The following is a 19100-nucleotide window of genomic DNA, read 5'->3' as shown; positions in this document are numbered from 1 at the left end:
GTATTCTGGTGGAGTTGGGAGCAGAGCTAAATATTTACTTAAAATTACACAAAGGCAGATTTGACAAAAAAGCTGTACAGTAACACCATCAGCCTCCCAACCCATCAGAAGCATCGCTAGTGAATTGATTAATCACAGAACACTCCGCCTCACACCCTGCCCAGTAAGGTGTTGAGAAGGATTCTGAGGCAGCCTTCAGGCAGACACTACATGAATTGATTACAGTTGACAAATAGGATGATAACCAGTTGTTTTCCCTATACTAATATGTAAATAAACAAGAATAATTCCTGTAATTCCCCAGGAAGTAGTAGTGGTGGTGCTGGGTGCCTGAGGAAGGTAGAAGAGAGAAATGGGGACGTGAAGAAAAGTAATAAATACAGAGGAAGAGCCTGAGATCACTAAAGAGAAACTGAAGGCAATATCCTTAAAAATGACTCCTAGGATTGGCATAATCAAAGGGTTTTGGGGTCTTATGGCACAATGATCCCTCACTGTGCCTGAAAGGCTGGAGGTCACTTAGTAGTTTAATTCTTCAGAACGAACATCTTAGCCTCTTTGTTCTCTTTTTCTGCATAATTTATAGTATTCCCAACTATTTTGATGAGTTATTTTTGATGAACTAATATTTGTCACTTGAAGAGAAGAAATAGGTAGGGAAAAGTAAATAAATCTTTATGGGGCCCTGGCTATAAGTCAGGCACAAGTCCTGGAATTGTATATACAATGTACCATCTCATGAAAATGTAGAGCATCTTAAAATCACTGAGTGTTTTCAAGGTGTGTGGACTGAATCTTCATTCATTTGGCTTTTACTCCAGCTAATTTAGTTTAAATGTATAATGACAAAGAGGAAGAACTAGATGTAGGCTATATATTTTCCTCCATATAACGTATAAACCTAATCAGAGCACAGCCTCACAGCAACATTTAATGAAATGATAATCTGCCGTCAGAAACCTTGAACCTAAAGACACACGTCTTTAGTCTAGATCTCTGTAAAAGTGTCATGCAGGGCCACCTACAATACATAAAACAGAAATATTTTTTAAAAATTTCTCTTTAAACACATCTTCTTTGAAAGGCTTTACTATTCTCCCCACCTCCCTTATCCCCTACCTCCATCCTCACTGTCTCCTCACCACTGTGCTTTTCTGTCCACTTTTTCCAACTCCATGCTGTACCTTCGAAGGCTATGGGTTTTTTGTTGTTGTTGTTGTTGTTGTTGTTGTTGTTGTTTTTAATTTATTTATTTTTTATTTTTGGCTGCACTGGGTCTCTGTTGCTGCACCCCGGCTTTTCTCTAGTTGAGGCGAGCCAGGGCTACTCTTTGCTGCAGTGCACTGGCTTCTCGTTGTGGTGGCCTCCCTTGTTGTGGAGCGCCAGCTCTAGAGCGCAGGCTCAGTAGTTGTGGCGCACGGTCCCAGTTTTTCCATGGCATGTGGTATCTTCCCGGACCAGGGCTCGAACCCGTGTCTGCTTCATTGGCAGGCGGATTCTTAACCACTGTGCCACCAGGGAATCCCCGAAGGCTATGTTTTGACACATGGCCTCGCTTGCTGGGAACAGCCCTTTGGGAAATGTGGTCTGATCTTCGTCATGACAGCTTTTATCACAAGCATCAACTGCACTATAATTCTGGTGGGGAAAATTCCACGACTTGTTAAAAATGTAACTTTCTTGTTCCAGAAGTGTTGCTATAATTCCTGTTCCCCAAAGTCATCAAGAGTTAGCGACTCTCTGGGGTCTTCTTTCTGGAGAGCTAGAACAGTGAAGAGGGGTAGGGGAGGGGTAGGACACACTGCCACACTGTGGTGCAGGAGCGAGGTATGGAAGTGGATGGAGCCGGCCTATATATGCTGCTCAGAGCTAAAGTCTAAATCCTGAAAAGGGTAGGGGCCGACATCTAGGCTGGGCATCAAGGAGAAAGTGTTGTTCACTTAAGTAGGGCAGGGGCAGTTTAGGAAGCCAAAGATAAGTCAAAACATTGTGTTCAAGGGCATGGAGAAAGAGCTGAAACACGTTCCCTAAAATAGGAAAGCCCCAGAAAACACATAAGGTAATAAATGCACATTTTAGTGGTAGTATCTAGGAGCTTTGAGGCAACGGTTTTGTGTGTGTGTGTGTGTGTGTGTGTGCATGTGTGAGTGTGAGTGTGTGTGTTGGTAGTATGCTACAGATGACAGTATTAATCTAGGACCTAGGACCATATTTACCATGTTTTGGACCTAGGGGCTTAACCTGACATTCTTTCCCTTAATTCCCTGGGCCATTTTCAGGTTGGGACTGGCTCCTTTGGCATCAATATGTCCACCTTCTGTTCCCCCCAAGCACCAAGAATTAGTGACTACACGCATAAAAAAGGATGCTTTTCAAGCTTGAGAGCAGCTAAGAATTTTTATGCAACATTTTATTGAATATTTTGTGAATCATGAGTGAGTGATTGTATTATACTTTAAGATCTTAAAATATGGTTAAGAAGGCCTGTTGCAGCTATATTTATGTATAGAGGTGATTGATTAACTAGTACTGGGAGCATTTCCGTTATACTATTTCAAACGAGAATTTTAATTATAAGTCTTTGATTGTATCACAAGGGTCTTCCCTGTGATATTTGGTTTTAGTACCCCTATTTTCATGTCGATGTGCCTTTCAGAAATAATACAAGATTTCATAACTTTAACTTAGCTCTCCTTTGCTTGCCATTTGGTTCTCTCAGGATGTTGAGAATTAAAATTCTATACTGAGGTGTTCAAAAGCCTGACTCAAAGCATTGCAATATATAATGTCACTTAAAATAAGTACAACTTTTTTTTTTAACAACTGCAAGTGTTGCTTAAAAGACAAGATTACAAATAGTAATATTTATACTAAAAAATCTTAAGTTGCAGCCTGGGTTTTCTGGAAGCAGACATGAGATGAAATTTAGCATTTTATTAAGGATCAATACCTGTGGAAGGAAGAGGGAGGAAGCAGTCTTGGTTAGAGGAAGAAGAAAAGCTATGACACAGGCCCAACAAAGCCCCCCAACTCTGACAGTGAGTTACAGAGTCAGTATTGCCCAAGAAAGTGTCCCAGAGTTGTGCTGATAAACATTTAACAGCTAGCTCTCTGGGAAAAAAAAAATCCTGATTTGTAGTATTTGCCAATGTCCATCACGTAAATTCCCCTACCATAGCTGACTTCAAGCTACCGATGTGATGTCATTAAGTGGCGAATGGGGAAGAAATACACACAACCTATTCTTGTGAGATGGTACCAGCCAACCACTCACCACAAAAGACCAAAATAGCTAAAACTTTATACCTCTGCTTTGCTCAATCTCTGGATATGGGCTGCTTTGTGAAGGTCATGATCTTGGGTAAACACATTTTCTATAATTGAGACAGAACCTGAAGGAACTTTTGACTGCATTCCTTGAAGGGGGGGTAACAAGAAGTTCTTTGCAGAGGAATTTGAGTTATTCATCTCTCTGTCTACTACATTCCATTTCTTGTACCACTCAGATCCACTTTTCCATATACTAGCACTTTATCTTATAATTCAATGGGACTCTTATTGTACCCCCGGAAAAAAGTGTGCCACTTTTGAGGACCAGGAACTATAGCCCAGACTTGTAGGTATCTGAAACACAAAATCCAGCAAATTATTCTCTGTGATGGTGAGACCATTGATGCCTCAACCCCTTGATTCCTGGAACTATACATTTTTCCTACTGGGGGCACAGCGTATACTATTTCCTGGTTGATGGCATTACATCCTTGAGAAGCGGGGTTGGCAAACTTTTTCTGTAAAGAGCCAGATAGTAATTATTTTAGAATTTGTGGGCCATATGGTGTCAGTGACAACAACTCAAGTCTGCCCTTGTAGTGCGAAAGCAGCCATAGACAATATGTGTACGAATAAGGATGGCTGTGTTCCAATAAAACTTTTATTTACAAAAACAGGTGGCAGACTGAATTTGCCAACCTCTGCTTAAAATAATAGCCTCTCCACTGGAGCTGGAGCTGGAGCTGTAACTGTGCCTCGGTAGGCCATTCCAGCACACGAGGCCAGCTGCTTCTGACATTATGGTATGTCAAATGACCACTGGATCTCATGTTCTATGCCCACACTGAGGACACAGTGTGAAGTGGGTCCCAGGCTTGGCCACTCTGTAAGATAGTGGTGCTGGCTGAGGCTCTGTGAATAAGAAAGGGAAACCCATATGGGAAATGAGTCCCTGTGAAGATAAACTGCTGGCCTTTTCAGGATATATGGGACCCAATGTCATCTACTTGTCATCAAGTGGCCAGATGGTATCTTAGAGAAATAGAACCATGCTGGGGGTTGAGTACTGGTCTCTATTGCTGTCATTTTGAACCTCCAGTGGCAGCAGTAGCTAGAACAGCCTTTGTCGTTAGGAATTCATATAGTTGATCCCATGCATAGCCTCCATCTCTGTCACCATGGCCACTTTTTTCATGTGTCCACTATGTAAAGTCATCTGATATACTTGCTTATTTAGCACTTCTGTGATGAATGCTCCTTAGGGGGTGTTAACACGTGTTTGAAGGACATTCACACTTTATACCCACTCCAATATCTTCTTTCGTATGTCTGTATCCAAGATTTCTTTATCTCCATTATTTCAATCTGTTTCCTTCTAGGCTCCTTTCCGTCTGGTCAGTTATTCACCACTGCCTGTGAAGTCTAATGTGGTCCCACCTCTGTTTCAGCACAAAGTGTATGAACAGGGGCACTGTCCCAAGTTTGGACTTTTTTTCCTTCTTTAGGAATCCCCACAGAGCTCTAGATGCAAGCTGAGGAAGGGGTACTGGTACAACAGTGATGGATACTAAGGGGACTATCGGCTATATGCTTATGCAGCTTATTTATGCCCTCTGGTCCTACTTGATCTCAGTCTTAGAGCCAACACTCCATCCTACGGTGGATTACTGCCAGATCCACTGATCTCATAACTTGGTGGGTCTGATAGGACCCAGCTCATGATGGGAAGTTCCAAATGCATGGTCGCTCATGTCTCGTGGGCAGGCTTCTGTTCTACCAGGGCTGAGAAGCATGACGGGAGTTGTTTTTTAAAAGGTGCATAATTCTCTTCAGCAGATGGCAATGTCCTGCTTCAGAATCCCAGGGCGCTGCAATGTGATTCTCCCACAAACTCCATGTAGCATCTTTTCCCATCACTGATATTTCTGACACCAGAGGAGCATAGTCCAATTGGTAAGACCGTTGGTACCACAGTTTGGATCTTCGAAAGAGCTGTCTCCTACTTCAGGCCTTACTCAAAGCTGATAGCCTTTTGCCTCTCTCTGTATAAGGGGCAAAGCCGTATTCCTAGGTGTGGAATATGCAGCTCCCAGGACATGAGAGAATTATGCTTCATTCTTTGTGGTAATTAAGTGCAAGATGCAATAATCTGTCTTTACTTTGAAGAGGATGTCCTGGCACAGCTCTAATCACTGGACCACTACAGATTTTACAGATGTATTTGGCCTCTGCATCATTCTATGGAAGGGTATGTATGTGTGCTTTCCTAAGGCCTCCAGTGTTCTGGCCAGCTCTTGCTTATCTGGGCCAATCAACATAATGTCATGAATGCAGATCAATGTGATTTTTTTGTGGAATGTCTAAATGCTCCAGGTGTCTTTGAACTATATTATGACAGAAGGAAGGAGAGTTAACATAGCTTAAGAACAGAACTCTAAATGTATAACACTGTCCATTCTTTGTGAATGCAAACTGTTTAAAATCCTCTTTTCTAGTTGAGAAAGAAAAGACTATATTCACCAAATTAATAGTTACATAAAATGTATCCAAGTTTGTAATAATCTGTTTCAGCAGACTAAGTGATCTGTGACATAAGATGGATATCAAGACGCACTGCCTGGATAGAACCCCCTTTAAGGAAGGCCTTGCAGCCCATCTGGATCTGTGTTGGGCCTGATACGGAGAGGGAATGGACTTTGCCTCAAATTACATAAATGAGCTGACAGATGCTCACAATACACCTAGGACTGGATGTTCAGAGTGTTAGATCCAGAGTCCCAGAACATGAAATGCTATGGAAAATAATTTATTGATCTGGGAGCTCTTTCTTGACATACAGGATTTAGTATCCTGGCAAAGATCTAAAGAAATTGTGTAAACTTGGTACTGATATGTCTCCTAGAAGCACTGAAAAAGTCATGGCTCACACTGAACAAAGTTGAAATGCTGCAATTAGCATTGCAGATTGCGGAGATGGGAGTCAAATATTCAAGGAAATAAGTACGCTGGAATGCATACACTGTAAACAGCTGGAAGAAACACCAAATGGTTATGTTTCCATGGAAAACCCCAGAGGAGAGACCACCTATCAAAAGTCGTAAGGAACGCACAGTAAGAGGGTCTCCAGAATCATAAAAGGTCCAGAATTACGTCTGTAGGTCCACCTCTTTCTAGTTGCCTGATCTTGAGTGCCTAACAACGTTTCTGAGCGTTAGTTTCCTCATCTGTAAAATAGAACTAAATAGTACCTCATAGGGCTTTTGTGACAATTAACTGAAATGTTGTTTGTAACATTTTCAGCATAGTCCTTAACGCATAGTAGTAATAGCAGTTACTTTTAAGTGTTAAGATAGGGCTCATTTAAGGTATCTTGGAGTGTATTGGAGAGACAACATGGAGACCCTATGTCTAAACCTGCCCAGAATGAATTTCCTGTTCCTAGTCAATGATTCATAGCCGTGGCTTACACCACCTCCTTGCTCCTATGTCCAAGGCATATATTCATTCAGAGTACTCTATCCCCCAAGGGACACTTGATGAACATTTAGTTCAAGTCAGGAAAATAAATCCCCTTGGGAACTATACTAGAATTGAGAAAAAGGAATGTTTTTTTCAATAGTTTTTTTGGCTCTTAACAACTATTTGATCATCTTTGTCAACATTTTGAAAGAAAACACCTGGGAATGAAGCAACACAGAGGAAATCAGAGTCCAGAGATTGGGGGTAATGCAGAGAAGTAGGGACAGGGGGACACAGATTCCTAAGACACCTTTTTAACTCTTGGATCTAGCCATATCTGTCCAGATTCTCCTCTGGAATGTTACAATTATATGGATCAATATCCATCCCTACCACTTTTTAAAAATTGAAATATAGTTGATTTACAATGTTGTGTTAGTTTTAGGTATACAGCAAAGTGATTCAGTTATACATATATATATATACATTTTCAGATTCTTTTTCACTATATGTTATTACAAATTATTGAGTATAATTCCCTGTGCTATATAGTAGGTCCTTGTTGGTTATCTATTTTCTATATAGTAGTGTGTATATGTTAATCCCAACCTCCTAATTTATCCCTCCTTCCTTCCACTTTCATAGCCATAAATTTTTTTCTATGTCTGTGGGTCTATTTCTGTTTTGTATATAAGTTCATTTGTATCATTTTTTTTTAGATTCCACATATAAGTGATATTGTGATATTCGTCTTTCTCTGTCTGGCTTACTTCACTAAGTATGATGATCTCTAGGTCCATCCTTATTACTGCAAATGGCATTATTTCATTCCTTTTTATGGCTGAGTAATATTCCATTGTATAGATATGTCACATCTTCTTTATACATTCATCTGTCGATGGATATTTAGGTTGCTTCCATGTCTTGGCTATTGTAAATAGTTTTAGAGAGCTAGTTTTTGGACACTTAAAGAATGAATAGAGACTGACCTGGCCAAGTGAGTTAGGAGGAAGGATCAGTTAAAATGGCATAAATGAGTTCTCTCTTAGCCTATTCACCCTCCTTTGATAGATTCAGTTATAACAGTTTGGTAATCTGCATTTTGAAGCACATTGCAGATTATAGACAGCAAATTGAAAGGGGAAGAGGACATTGCAAATTTCAGACTTACTGACAGAGTGGCAGGTGACCTTAATGTGGATGGTGTTGGTGGAGTAGTGGAGGTGTCAGCCTAATAGTGAGGTGCTATCAAAGAAAGCATAAAGCAAAAGTCATAAGAAAAATAAGTCACCATGTGCGCTGCACTTAGAGTGGAAGCAGCAAGTCCATAAGCAGTGCTTGGCAACAATAACAGAATCCGCTATGGTATACTGAGCTTCTACTACATTCCAGGTACTGTGTTAAGTTCTTCTCACTAATTATCTAATTTTATCCTAAGAACAACTCTGAAAGATAAGTGTTATAATCTTGTGCATCATCATTTATTTTTCTGTCTACTGGATCATTTATATCAGCATACAAATATAGTACACGTCTCATTTTAAATAACAGGAGGAAAAATCTTCCTTAACTCTGATGCCTCTCCAGCTTTCACCTAATTCCTTTGATCTTCTTTCCTGATCCTCTTTCCATTTAAAGAGTTGTCTATAATTCAATGACTCCAAGTCTTCTCTGATTCTCTCTTTTTTTAAAATTGAGATTTAATTAACATTCCATAAAATGCACAGCTCTCAAGTGTACAGTTCAGTGAGTTGTGACAAGTGCTTACACACATAGATCTAGCACCCAAAACAAGATATAGAGCATATCCATCACCCCAGAAAATTTCCTCTTGCCCTTTTCTAATCAATTAACTTTCTTCCCACATGAATTTCTATTTTCATATAGTTTTTTTTTTGGACTTCATGTCCTGATGAAGTCATGCAGTAATTACGTTTTTGAATCTGATTTCTTTTGCTCAACATAATGTTTTTAAGATTTGTCCATCTTGCTGGGTGTATCAATATCAGTTCATTCTTTTGTGTTGCTGAGTATTAACATTATATGACTGCACCACAATCTGAATATCCATTCTCTTGTTGATGGATGTTTTAGTTTCTTCCAGGTTTTGGCTCTTATAAAGAGGTTGCTCTGAGTATTTGTGTATAAGTCTTTGAATGGATATGTGTTTCCATTTATTTTGGACATATGTCTTGGGTGGATGTGTTGGGTATTATGGTAAGCATATATTTCCATTTAAAGAAACTGTCAAACAAATGTAGTTCTAACACTTCACATTACAACTAGGATTATATGAGAGTTCCATTTGCTCCACATCCTCACCAATGTTTAGTGTGAGCAGTCTCTTTGATTTTAGCTATTCCAGTGAGTGTGAAATGGTATCTCATTGCAGTTTTGGATTCAATTTCATTCTCTTTTAAATCCACTTATCAGGCAATTGCCTCCACCAGTTCACTCTGAAATGGTCCTTGTCAAGGTTTCCAATGATCCTCATGTTGTCAAATCAAATGGGAAATCCTTAGTCCCCTTATTATTTTATGTGGTTTATCACCCTGGCTTCTTTGAAGGTTTCCAGCATCTACTCCTCTCCCCTCATTGACTGTTCCTTCTCATTATCCTTGCTAGTTCCTCTTCATCTCCTGACTTCTAATATTTGATTGCTCCAGAACTTATTCTTAGGTTCTCTTCTCTTTTGTTGGTGATCTCGTCCAGTCTCATGACACTAATTATAAACTTTGTATCTCCCGCTCAGACCTCTCTCCTCTACACCACACACTTGGGCACACAGTGGCTAGCTTGATATATTAATTTGGGTGCCTAATAAGCATTATAACTTAACATGTTCCAAAAATGAACTCCTGAACTACTAAAATAAATCTGCCCCTTTGTAGTTTTCCCTGTCTAAAATAATGACACTCCATCCACCCAGTTGACCAAGACCCAAACCTTAGAATCGTCTTTGGCTCTTTTCTTTCTTTTACACCCAACATCAAATTCGTTAGCAAATGTGTCTAGAGTCCATCACTTCCCACTACCTCCATCACTACCCTTTTGGTCCAAGCCACCAACATCTCTAACTTAAATTATTGCGGTAGTTTCCTAACTAGTTTTCCTGTTCCCAATCTCATCCACGTACAATTTCTTTTAAACACAGCAGCCAGTGTGATCCTCTTGAAATATAATTCATATCATCACACTCTTTTACTCAAAGTTCTTTATTCATTCAATAATTGTCACCTACCATGTGCCAGCCAGGAAGATACTGGCATGAACAAAAATAAACAAGTTTCTTGCTTTATCGGAGCTTGTGGTTTATTAGGAAAGTTGGGCCATAATTACATAGTAAATTTCAGAATATATAATTCTGATAACTGTCACAAGGGATAAGTACAGGGGGCACTGGGAATGTGAAAAAAGGAGTGAGGAAGATTACTGGAGGAAATGATATTTAATCTGAAGTCCGAAGGATGGGTAGCACTATTTGCTCCTGTGAATATACATGATACCCTATCATTAGAAAGTGGTGGAATGAATATTCAAGACCAGATTAATATAAGTTTCCAAATCTTGAACTTCTAAGCATCATGTAATATTGTCCTTGATGTTAAACATAATGATCATGCTTTATCAAGATCATAAAGCCCATAGGTAATGGAGCCTGAACGTAAAAGCAGAATCAAGGGCTCTTTTTTTTTAACCCTTGTGCCCTTCAGTTATTTTATGGCAAGACTTACATCTTGAGATGGATGAGAAGATAATTAATTCATTAAGAACTTATGCTTAGAAAATCAAGCTTAAAAATATGTATGTCATATGGATTAATTATAGTCATAATCACCTTTCTATAGGACATACTGTATACTACAGGCACTGTATTGAACATGCTGCATGAATTATTTTATGTAGTTTAATTTCACAACAGGGTTACACAATAGGGTCTATTATTCCCATTTTGCTGACAAAGAAACTGAAACTTAGAGAGATAAAATCTTAACCTAAAGTCATACGGCCAGCACATGGCAGAAGGGGGCTTTGAACCAGGTACTTTGGCTCTTGAGTCTGCTGCCTTAATAACTGGGTTATCACTGTGAATATCTCCATGTTTTTAGTCTGAGAGTTCTCAGGCAACACCAGCTCCGAGTCATCCTTTGAGCTAGCACGAGTTGCAGAAAAGGGAGTGTTATCGATTTTTTTTCCTTCCAGTTGTTATCTACTCATCCATGGCCCTCATACACATCCATCGCCTCCAGAAACTGGTGTACTTTGGTAACAGTTTCAATACCTGCTACATAAATTGCAGAGACCGGTTGTGGGATTGCAGAACAGGCAGCAGAGTTAGGCAACCTCACGTCGGGGTGTGTGACAGGTGGCTCACATGGGCTCCACTGTCCCCTTTTCAGCCTGCTCACTGTCACAGCATAAAACACCTTCTTATTGAAATTATTATGGGTCTTCTTTAATGATTTTCGTTGCTAATAGAGATCCTAATTTTAGATTTCTCTTTTGGTATTAAAAATAAGCACACACATATTAAAACTAAAAGAATGAACATAATCAACAATAACTAGAAACTAGTGCATCCCAACTTCTGAGGAATTTCGCTTGCAAACAGCTAATTGAAACATTCCTTCAATTTGTGCCGCTCAGTTTTGACAGTGGCTCTGCCCCTTGTCATAAAATCAATGGTCTTTTTTATCCCGTCCCTCCTTTCACCGTCTCGCCTCTGACTGTAGGGCCTTCTTTCCCCACTCAGAGTCTTCCTCAGATCATCGGGGTTAAGTGATCTTTTCAAACCGCCTGGTCAGACTGTCACAAGGCATTGAGTGGCTTTTGAAAATGAGCCATGTTAAATGGACTTGATGGGGGTTACAACCACCATTATTGCTATCACCACTGTGATAAAATGAGCAATAATGACGGGGGAAGGTACTTATCACTGTCGTTTTGAGATCACTTAAGATAGTTTGGGTCTGAAGCTTTTTGCTAAAGATAAATGGAATATGCACAAGATAAATGTTACCATTGCAGAATCTTTTGTGTGTGAACTTGCATGGGCCTGAGTTGTTTACCAGTGTGACAGCTAGAGAGGGGATGGTAAAGCCGGGCCAGGAACCTCCATTCGGCATGAGGTGGCCACCCGTCACGGCTGAGGGTGAGAGAGCCTTGATTAAAATGAATAAGTCAGAATGCAGCGAATGGAACAAAATAGGATAACATATTGCTATTTTTTATTGCCAATACACCATCCATTTGCCTTAAGCATATGAAATTATAGGAAGGGTCAAAGTCTGTGCTTCAAAATTTAATAATCACTGTGGTTTATTTGGAAAGGCCCAGAACTAGTTGCTAGGAGCTCTGGATTCTAGTCCAATCCCATCACTAACTTACTGTGTGACAGTGGATGAGAAATTTAACCTTCCTGTGTCTCTGTTTCTTAGGGTGACAGACTCATCCCAGCTGGCCAGGGACTGTCCTGGTTTTAGCACTGAAAGTCACATGTCACAGGAAACTCCTCAGTCCCAGGCAAACCAGACCGGTTGGTGTTCCCATTGTTTCCTCATCTACCTTGTCATGCAATAATATTAATCTCTTTTGTGAACACTATTGAATAATGTAAAATGGGTTAGAAACGTAAAGCGACAAATTGTTATAACATGATTATCCCCAGAGGGCACAACTTGGTCTTATCTCGACTTTAAAATCTCAAAGTGGTCCCCATGTATATCAAAAAGCAACCTTACTTCTAACTGGACAAGCCTGGTGGAAACAGATATTGGAAAGGTACTACAGTGGTGGTCAGACAACTGCACTTTAACAGTTACTGATTAATGCTACAAAGAGTAAAAAGGGCCTTTACTAATCTCTGTGGTAGGGAATGCTAACTCCAGCTCACATCAAAAGGACTGTGGTCAAAAGAAAGAAAGACTTGTAGAATTAGAATTCAAAGACCTGTTTTGCAGTCTGAACTATGTTCTATTTTAAACTGTTTGAGGATCTGTTTCCTGAATCATAACTTTTAAAACATCAATTATTGTGATGATGAAATGAGATTAAGAAAGTGTACATGTCTGCCATATAGAAGTTGCTCAATAAATATTAGTTTTCTTCCTAAAAGGATATAGTCCTTGCTTCATTTATACCACATAAATTTTCAGGCACACCCTCACTTAATTTATGATGTGGAATACCTGTATTTTTGTTTTATGTTATTTATAGGTTCCAATGAGGTAACTGTCTGTATCTTAATTATCTCACCTATAAAATGAAGTCCTTAGAACAATTCTGAAGTCTCTTCCAATTCTAACATTGTGTTATTCTAGAATCATCAATAACATCTATAAATTACAAACAATTGTGGAATAAACCTGCACGTATCCATCACCAGTTTTGGAACTTAATAACATTCTAGAATAGCTTTATATATAAAAATATGAATATAATACATAAGGGAGCAAAATGAAATTTACCTTATTTCCTCTTCCTAGAGATAAGAATTATAATATATCCTCACAGACATTACATGACAAGGCAGTAGCATTTTTAAAATTTGCAATTTAATTCATAGTTGTCAATATCCTTCAGTTAAAAATACAAAACATAATGATGGCATAGAAATTGGGAGTTGTGAGTTCTAACCTAGAACCAGCCACTAACTATCTGCCACTTTGCCATCATAGGTGTCCTTTTCTTTATCTTGAAACTGAAGGAATTGAACCAAATTGTCCCTTAGGTGTTGCTGAGCTTACAAATAGTGGTTATCTAGTTTAATTTTTTATTCTATAAGTTTCAGGTGTACTGTATTATAATTTGACATCTGTATACACTATAAAATCATCACCACTACAAATCTAGTTACCATCCATCACCACAACATTGACCCCTTTCACCCATTTCACTCCAACCCTCTACCCCTCTGGCAACCACTAATCAATTCTCTGCATCTACGAGTTTGGTTTTGTTTGGTTGTTTGTTTGTTCATTTCTTTTGTCTGTTTTGTTTTGTTTTTTAGATTCCACATGAGTGAAATCATATGGTATTTGTCTTTCTCCATCTGACTTATTTCGCTTAGTATAATCCCTCAAGATCCATCCATGTTGTTGCAAATGGCAGAATTTCATTCTTTTTTCATGGCTGAGTAATATTCCCGTGTGTGTGTGTGTGTGTGTGTGTGCGTGTGTGTGCGTGTGTGTGTGTGTGTACACAGCATCTCCTTTATTCATTTCTCCATAAATTGATACTTACACTGTTTCCATATCTTGGCTATTGTAAATAATGCTGCCATGAACATGGGGGTGCATATATCTTTTTGAGTTAGTGTTTTTGTTTTCTGCAGATCAATATCCAGAAGTGGAATAGCTGGGTCAAATGGTAGTTCTATTCTTAATTTTTTGAGGAATCTCAAAAAATTGTTTTCCATAGTGGCTGCCACAATTTACAGTCCCATCGACAGAGTATAAGGGCTCCCTTTTCTCCACATCTTTTCCAACTCTAGTTATTTCTTGTCTTTTTGATAATTGCAATTCTAACAGATGAGAGGTGATATCTTATTGTGGCTTTCATTTGCATTTTCCAGATAATTAGTGATGTTAAACATCTTTTCATGTGCCCATTGGCCATCTGTATGTCTTCCTTGGAAAAAATGGCTGTTCAGACCCTCTGTCCTTTTTTTTTAATATGGTTGTGTTTTGTTTTTGTTGTTGTTGAGTTGTATGAGTTCTTTATATATTTTGGATATTAGTCTCTTATTGGATATATGGTTTACAGATATCCTCTCCCATTCAGTAGGGTGCCTTTTTCTTTTTAATGATGACCCCTACTGAAGCTTTTTAGTTTGATGTAGTCCCATTTGTTTATTTTTTCTTTTATTTTCCTTGCCTTTGGCATCAATTCCACAAAACAGCTAAGGCTGATGTCAATGAGGTTACCGCCTATATGTTCTTCTAGGAATTTTATGGTTTTAGGTCTTACATTCAAGTCTTTAATATTTTGAGTTAATTTTTGTGTATGGTGTAAGATAGTGGTCTAGTTTCATTCTTTTGCGTGTGGCTGTCAAGTTTCCCCAACACTATTAATTGAAGAGACCTCTGTTGTACGTTATTGACTCCTTCATTGCAGATTAATTGACTATATATGTGTGGGTTTATTTCTGGGCTCTCAGTTCTGTTCCAATGATCTATGTGTCTGTTTTTGTGCTGGTACCATAATGTTTTGATGGATATAGCTTTGTAGTAGAGATTGAAATCAGGATGTGTGATACCTCCAGCTTTGTTCTTCTATCTCAAGATTGTTTTGGCTTTTCAGGATATTTTGGTTTTCCATACAAAATTTAAAATTATTTGTTCTAGGTCTGTGAAAATGCCATTGGAATTTTGATAGGTTTGTATTTAATCTGTACATTGCTTTGGGTAGTATGGACATTTTAACAATATTAATTCTTCCAGTCTATGAGTACAGTATATCTTTCCATTTATTGTGCCTTCTTCAATTTCTTTCATCAGTGTCTTATAGTTTTCAGTGTACAGGTCTTTTACTTACTTGGTTAAATTTATTCCTAGGTATTTTATCCTTATTGATGCAATTGTAAATGGAATTGTTTTCTTAATTTCTCTTTTTGATACTTCATTATTACTGCATAGAAATGCCACAAATTTCTGTATATTGATTTTGTATCCTGTGGATTTACTGAATTCATTTATCAGTTCTAACAGTTTTTTTGGTGGAGTCTTTGGAGTTTCCTACAGATAGTATCATATCATCTGCAAACAGTGACAGTTTTATTTCTTCCTTCCTTTTATTTCTTTTCTTTGCCTAGTTGCTGTGGCTAGGACTTCTAATACTATGGTGAATAAAAGTGGCAAGAGTGGGCATCCTTGTCTCATTCATAATCTTAGAGGAAAAGCTTTCATCTTTTCACTGATGAGTGTGATGTTAGTTGTGGGCTTATCACATACAGTCTTTATTATGTTGCCGTTATGTTCCCTCTATACCCACTTTGTTCAGTTTTTTTTTTTTTTATCATAAATGGATGTTGAATTTTTTCAAATGATTTTTATGTACCTGTTGACATGATCATATGATTTTTCTCTCTCATTTTGTTAGTGTGATTGATTTGTGGATGTTGAACCATTCTTTCACACCTGCAATAAATCCTACTGATCAAGATCTTTTCAATGTATTGCTGGATTTGATTTGTTAATATTTTGTTGAGGATTTTTGCTTGTATTTTCATTAGTGATATTGGCCTGTAATTTTCTATTTTATTGTGGTGTCTTTGTCTGGCCTATAAAGTTTCTGCTGAAAAATACGCTGATAACCTTATGGAGTTTCCCTTGTACATCACAAGTTGTTTTTGTCTTACTGCATTAAGGATTCTCTCCTTATGCTTAACTTTTACCATTTTAATTATGTCTTGGTGTGTCTCTTTGGGTTCACCTTATTCGGAACTTTCTGGGTTTCTTGAACCTGGATATCTGCTTCCTTTCCCAGATTAGGGAAGCTTTCAGCCACTATTTCTTCTTTTTTTTTTTTTTGTAAATTTATTTATTTATTTATTTATTATTTATTTTTGGCTGCATTGGGTCTTTGTTGCTGTGTGCGGCTTTCTCTAGTTGCAGCGAGTGGGGGCTACTCTTCATTGCGGTGTGTGGGCTTCCCATTGTGGTGGCTTCTCTTGTTGCAGAGCACGGGCTCTAGGTGTGCGGGCTTCAGTAGTTGTGGCACACGGACTCAGAAGTTGTGGCTTGTGGGCTCTAGAGCGCAGGCTCAGTAGTTGTGGCGCATGGGCTTAGTTGCTCTGCGGCATGTGGGATCTTCCCGGACCAGGGCTCAAACCCGTGTCCCCTGCATTGGCAGGTGGATTCTTAACCACTGTGCCATCAGGGAAGCCCAGCCACTATTTCTTCACATAATTTTTCTTGTTCTTTCACTCTCACTTCATTTTCTAGGACCCTTATGGTGCGAATGTTATTCTGCTTGGTGTCTCAGAGATCACTTAAGGTATCTTCAGTTTTTTAAATTCTTTTTTTTAATTTTTCCTTTCTGTATGGGTGAGTTCCATTGCTTTTTCTTCCAGCTTGCTGATTTGTTCTTCTGTGTCATCCAGTCTGCTATTGAACCCCTCTAATGTATTTATAACTTTGAACTCCTTATCAGGTTTTTAAGGTTCTTATTGTAAGGTTTTGTCTTGTTCCTTTGAATGTAGCATATTCCTTTGTCTCTTCATTATGCCTAATTCTCTGCTTGTTTCTTTGTATTAGGTACATCAGCTACTTCTTCCAGTCTTAAAGTAGTGGCCTTATGTAAGAGATGCCCTGGGTCTCAGAAGCACAATTCCTGACCACTAGAGCTAAGCACTCGAGGGGGGTCCCCTAAATGAGATGTATGGACCCTCCTGTTGTGGTGGGTTCCTGCCTTCTGCAGAGCATTGGTGGGTGGGGCTGGGACCCAGAATGGATATTGTGGGGCACTGGTGGGTGGGTTGGTCCCTGGGGTGGCTGTGGGTCCACCAGCAGTTGCTGAGGCATGCCGGTGGGCAGGGTTATCCATTTTGCTGACTGTGAGGCCCTGCCTTTGCACAGGGATGGGTGGGGGTCTCAATGGGGCATGACCCCTGGTGCTAACAGACTAGAGGGAGAATTCAAAAATGGCATCTGCCAGCACTAGTATCAGCAAGGTAGTCTGAGATTGCAAAAATGACTTCTACCAGAGACTCAATTTTGAAGAAGCAATCCAATTGGTTCCTGCCTTTCCAGCAGACATTTCAATAATAGTAAGTGGGTCTCCTTCACCTTTGGTCCATGTGTTTTTCAATCTGGTATTTTTGCAATGGTTTTCAGTTCAAGTGAGTCTGTGCATGAGCCCTTTAAGAGCAAGTTTGTTTTTGTTTTTTTTTTTTCCTGCAGTTTTATGGTTTTCCTGGGCATATTCCCCATTGCTTTACAAAACCAGGTGTTTTGGCGGCTCATCTCTCCTGTGCAGCAATCAAGGGTCAGATTGCCTGATGTGGAGCTCAAATACCTCACCCCCGAAGGAAAATAACTGTACCTTTATGATACCTCCCATCTTTAGATTGCTGTGGCTGGAGTGTGGGTTTTTCCTTGGTGAGACCATATCTCTGCCTCTCCTATTCACTTAGATGCTGTCCTTTTACCCTTTGTTTTGGAGACTATGTTCATCCAGTTTTCAGGTCCCTTTCAGATTGAATTATTCCATATGTAGTTGTATATTTGTTTTGTCCATGGAGCGATGTGAGTTTAGGATTGCCCAATGACACCATCTTGAACCCTTTCCCCTAGTCTTATTTTTTAACAGATTAATTTTTACATTAATAGGAAACAAGGTTAAAACAATAATTTGGTATTTTTAAAAAATGATGGATCAAGTACAGAGGTGAAGTCATCTTCTACAAATTCCAGAATATATATATATACATATGTGTGTGTGTGACTGTGTGTGTATAAAACACGTGTTTATAGTTCATCTCCACATCATTTCATTAACCTCTCATTTCCCTGGCAGCTTATGTTGGTTGGCTGATTGACTAATGAATAGGGAACTATCTGACCAATCAATGTGGTCACAACATGTACCAAGTCTACCATGGTCATCCTTGGACAAAGAGCTGATGGTCCTAGAAATTCAGTACAGATCCCAGGGATCAGGAATCTTAGGAGCTCCACAGTTTACCCACAGTCTGCAAGGACTAGATAAAGGGCTCAAATACTATCAAAGGTACAGAAAGTCCATGCCTGATATTCATTATGCATACTTTCCAGTAACTGTTGTGCAGTCATGGGATTCATTCTCATGTAATCTTTCTCAGCACAGTACTCCAGACAGCCCCTAAAAATTAATTGGTGGAGGTGGTGAAATGAAACTCACTTGGCTTTCTTGCTCTAGCTCAGTGCTTCTCCAAGGAAAGTCTGTGGAGCTACTGTAGCAGAATCCATTGAAATGCTTGTTTCAGATGTCTGGACCTCACTTCAGACTTGATAAATCAGGATCTCTAGGATGCAGCCCAGGAATCTGAAAATCTAATTATCTTATTGGGAGAGCCTTAAATAAAGTTGGAGTCCCTATTTTTTCAGGAACTTTTTTTATGTTCCTGTAGTTGGTTCTTCCTCCTCCATTGCATCATTTCTTCATTCATTAAATATATTAATTGTCTTCCATATACCAGATATTTTTCTAGGTGCTAGGGCTACAATGATGAATAAAACTGAGTCTCTGCCCTAGTATGGCTAATTCCCAAAGTCCAATTTATCCTTGTATTTTCTTCTCTCTTTCACATGCTTTACCTTTGGGAAACTCATTGACTTCAACTATCCTGGATATCACCGCATGTAGATGACCAGTAAAACTGTTTCTCTAGT

The sequence above is a fragment of the Eschrichtius robustus genome, chromosome 3, assembly GCF_028021215.1.
Source record: "Eschrichtius robustus isolate mEscRob2 chromosome 3, mEscRob2.pri, whole genome shotgun sequence".
Taxonomy (NCBI): domain Eukaryota; kingdom Metazoa; phylum Chordata; class Mammalia; order Artiodactyla; family Eschrichtiidae; genus Eschrichtius; species Eschrichtius robustus.
Note: the sequence above shows the minus strand (reverse complement) of the source record.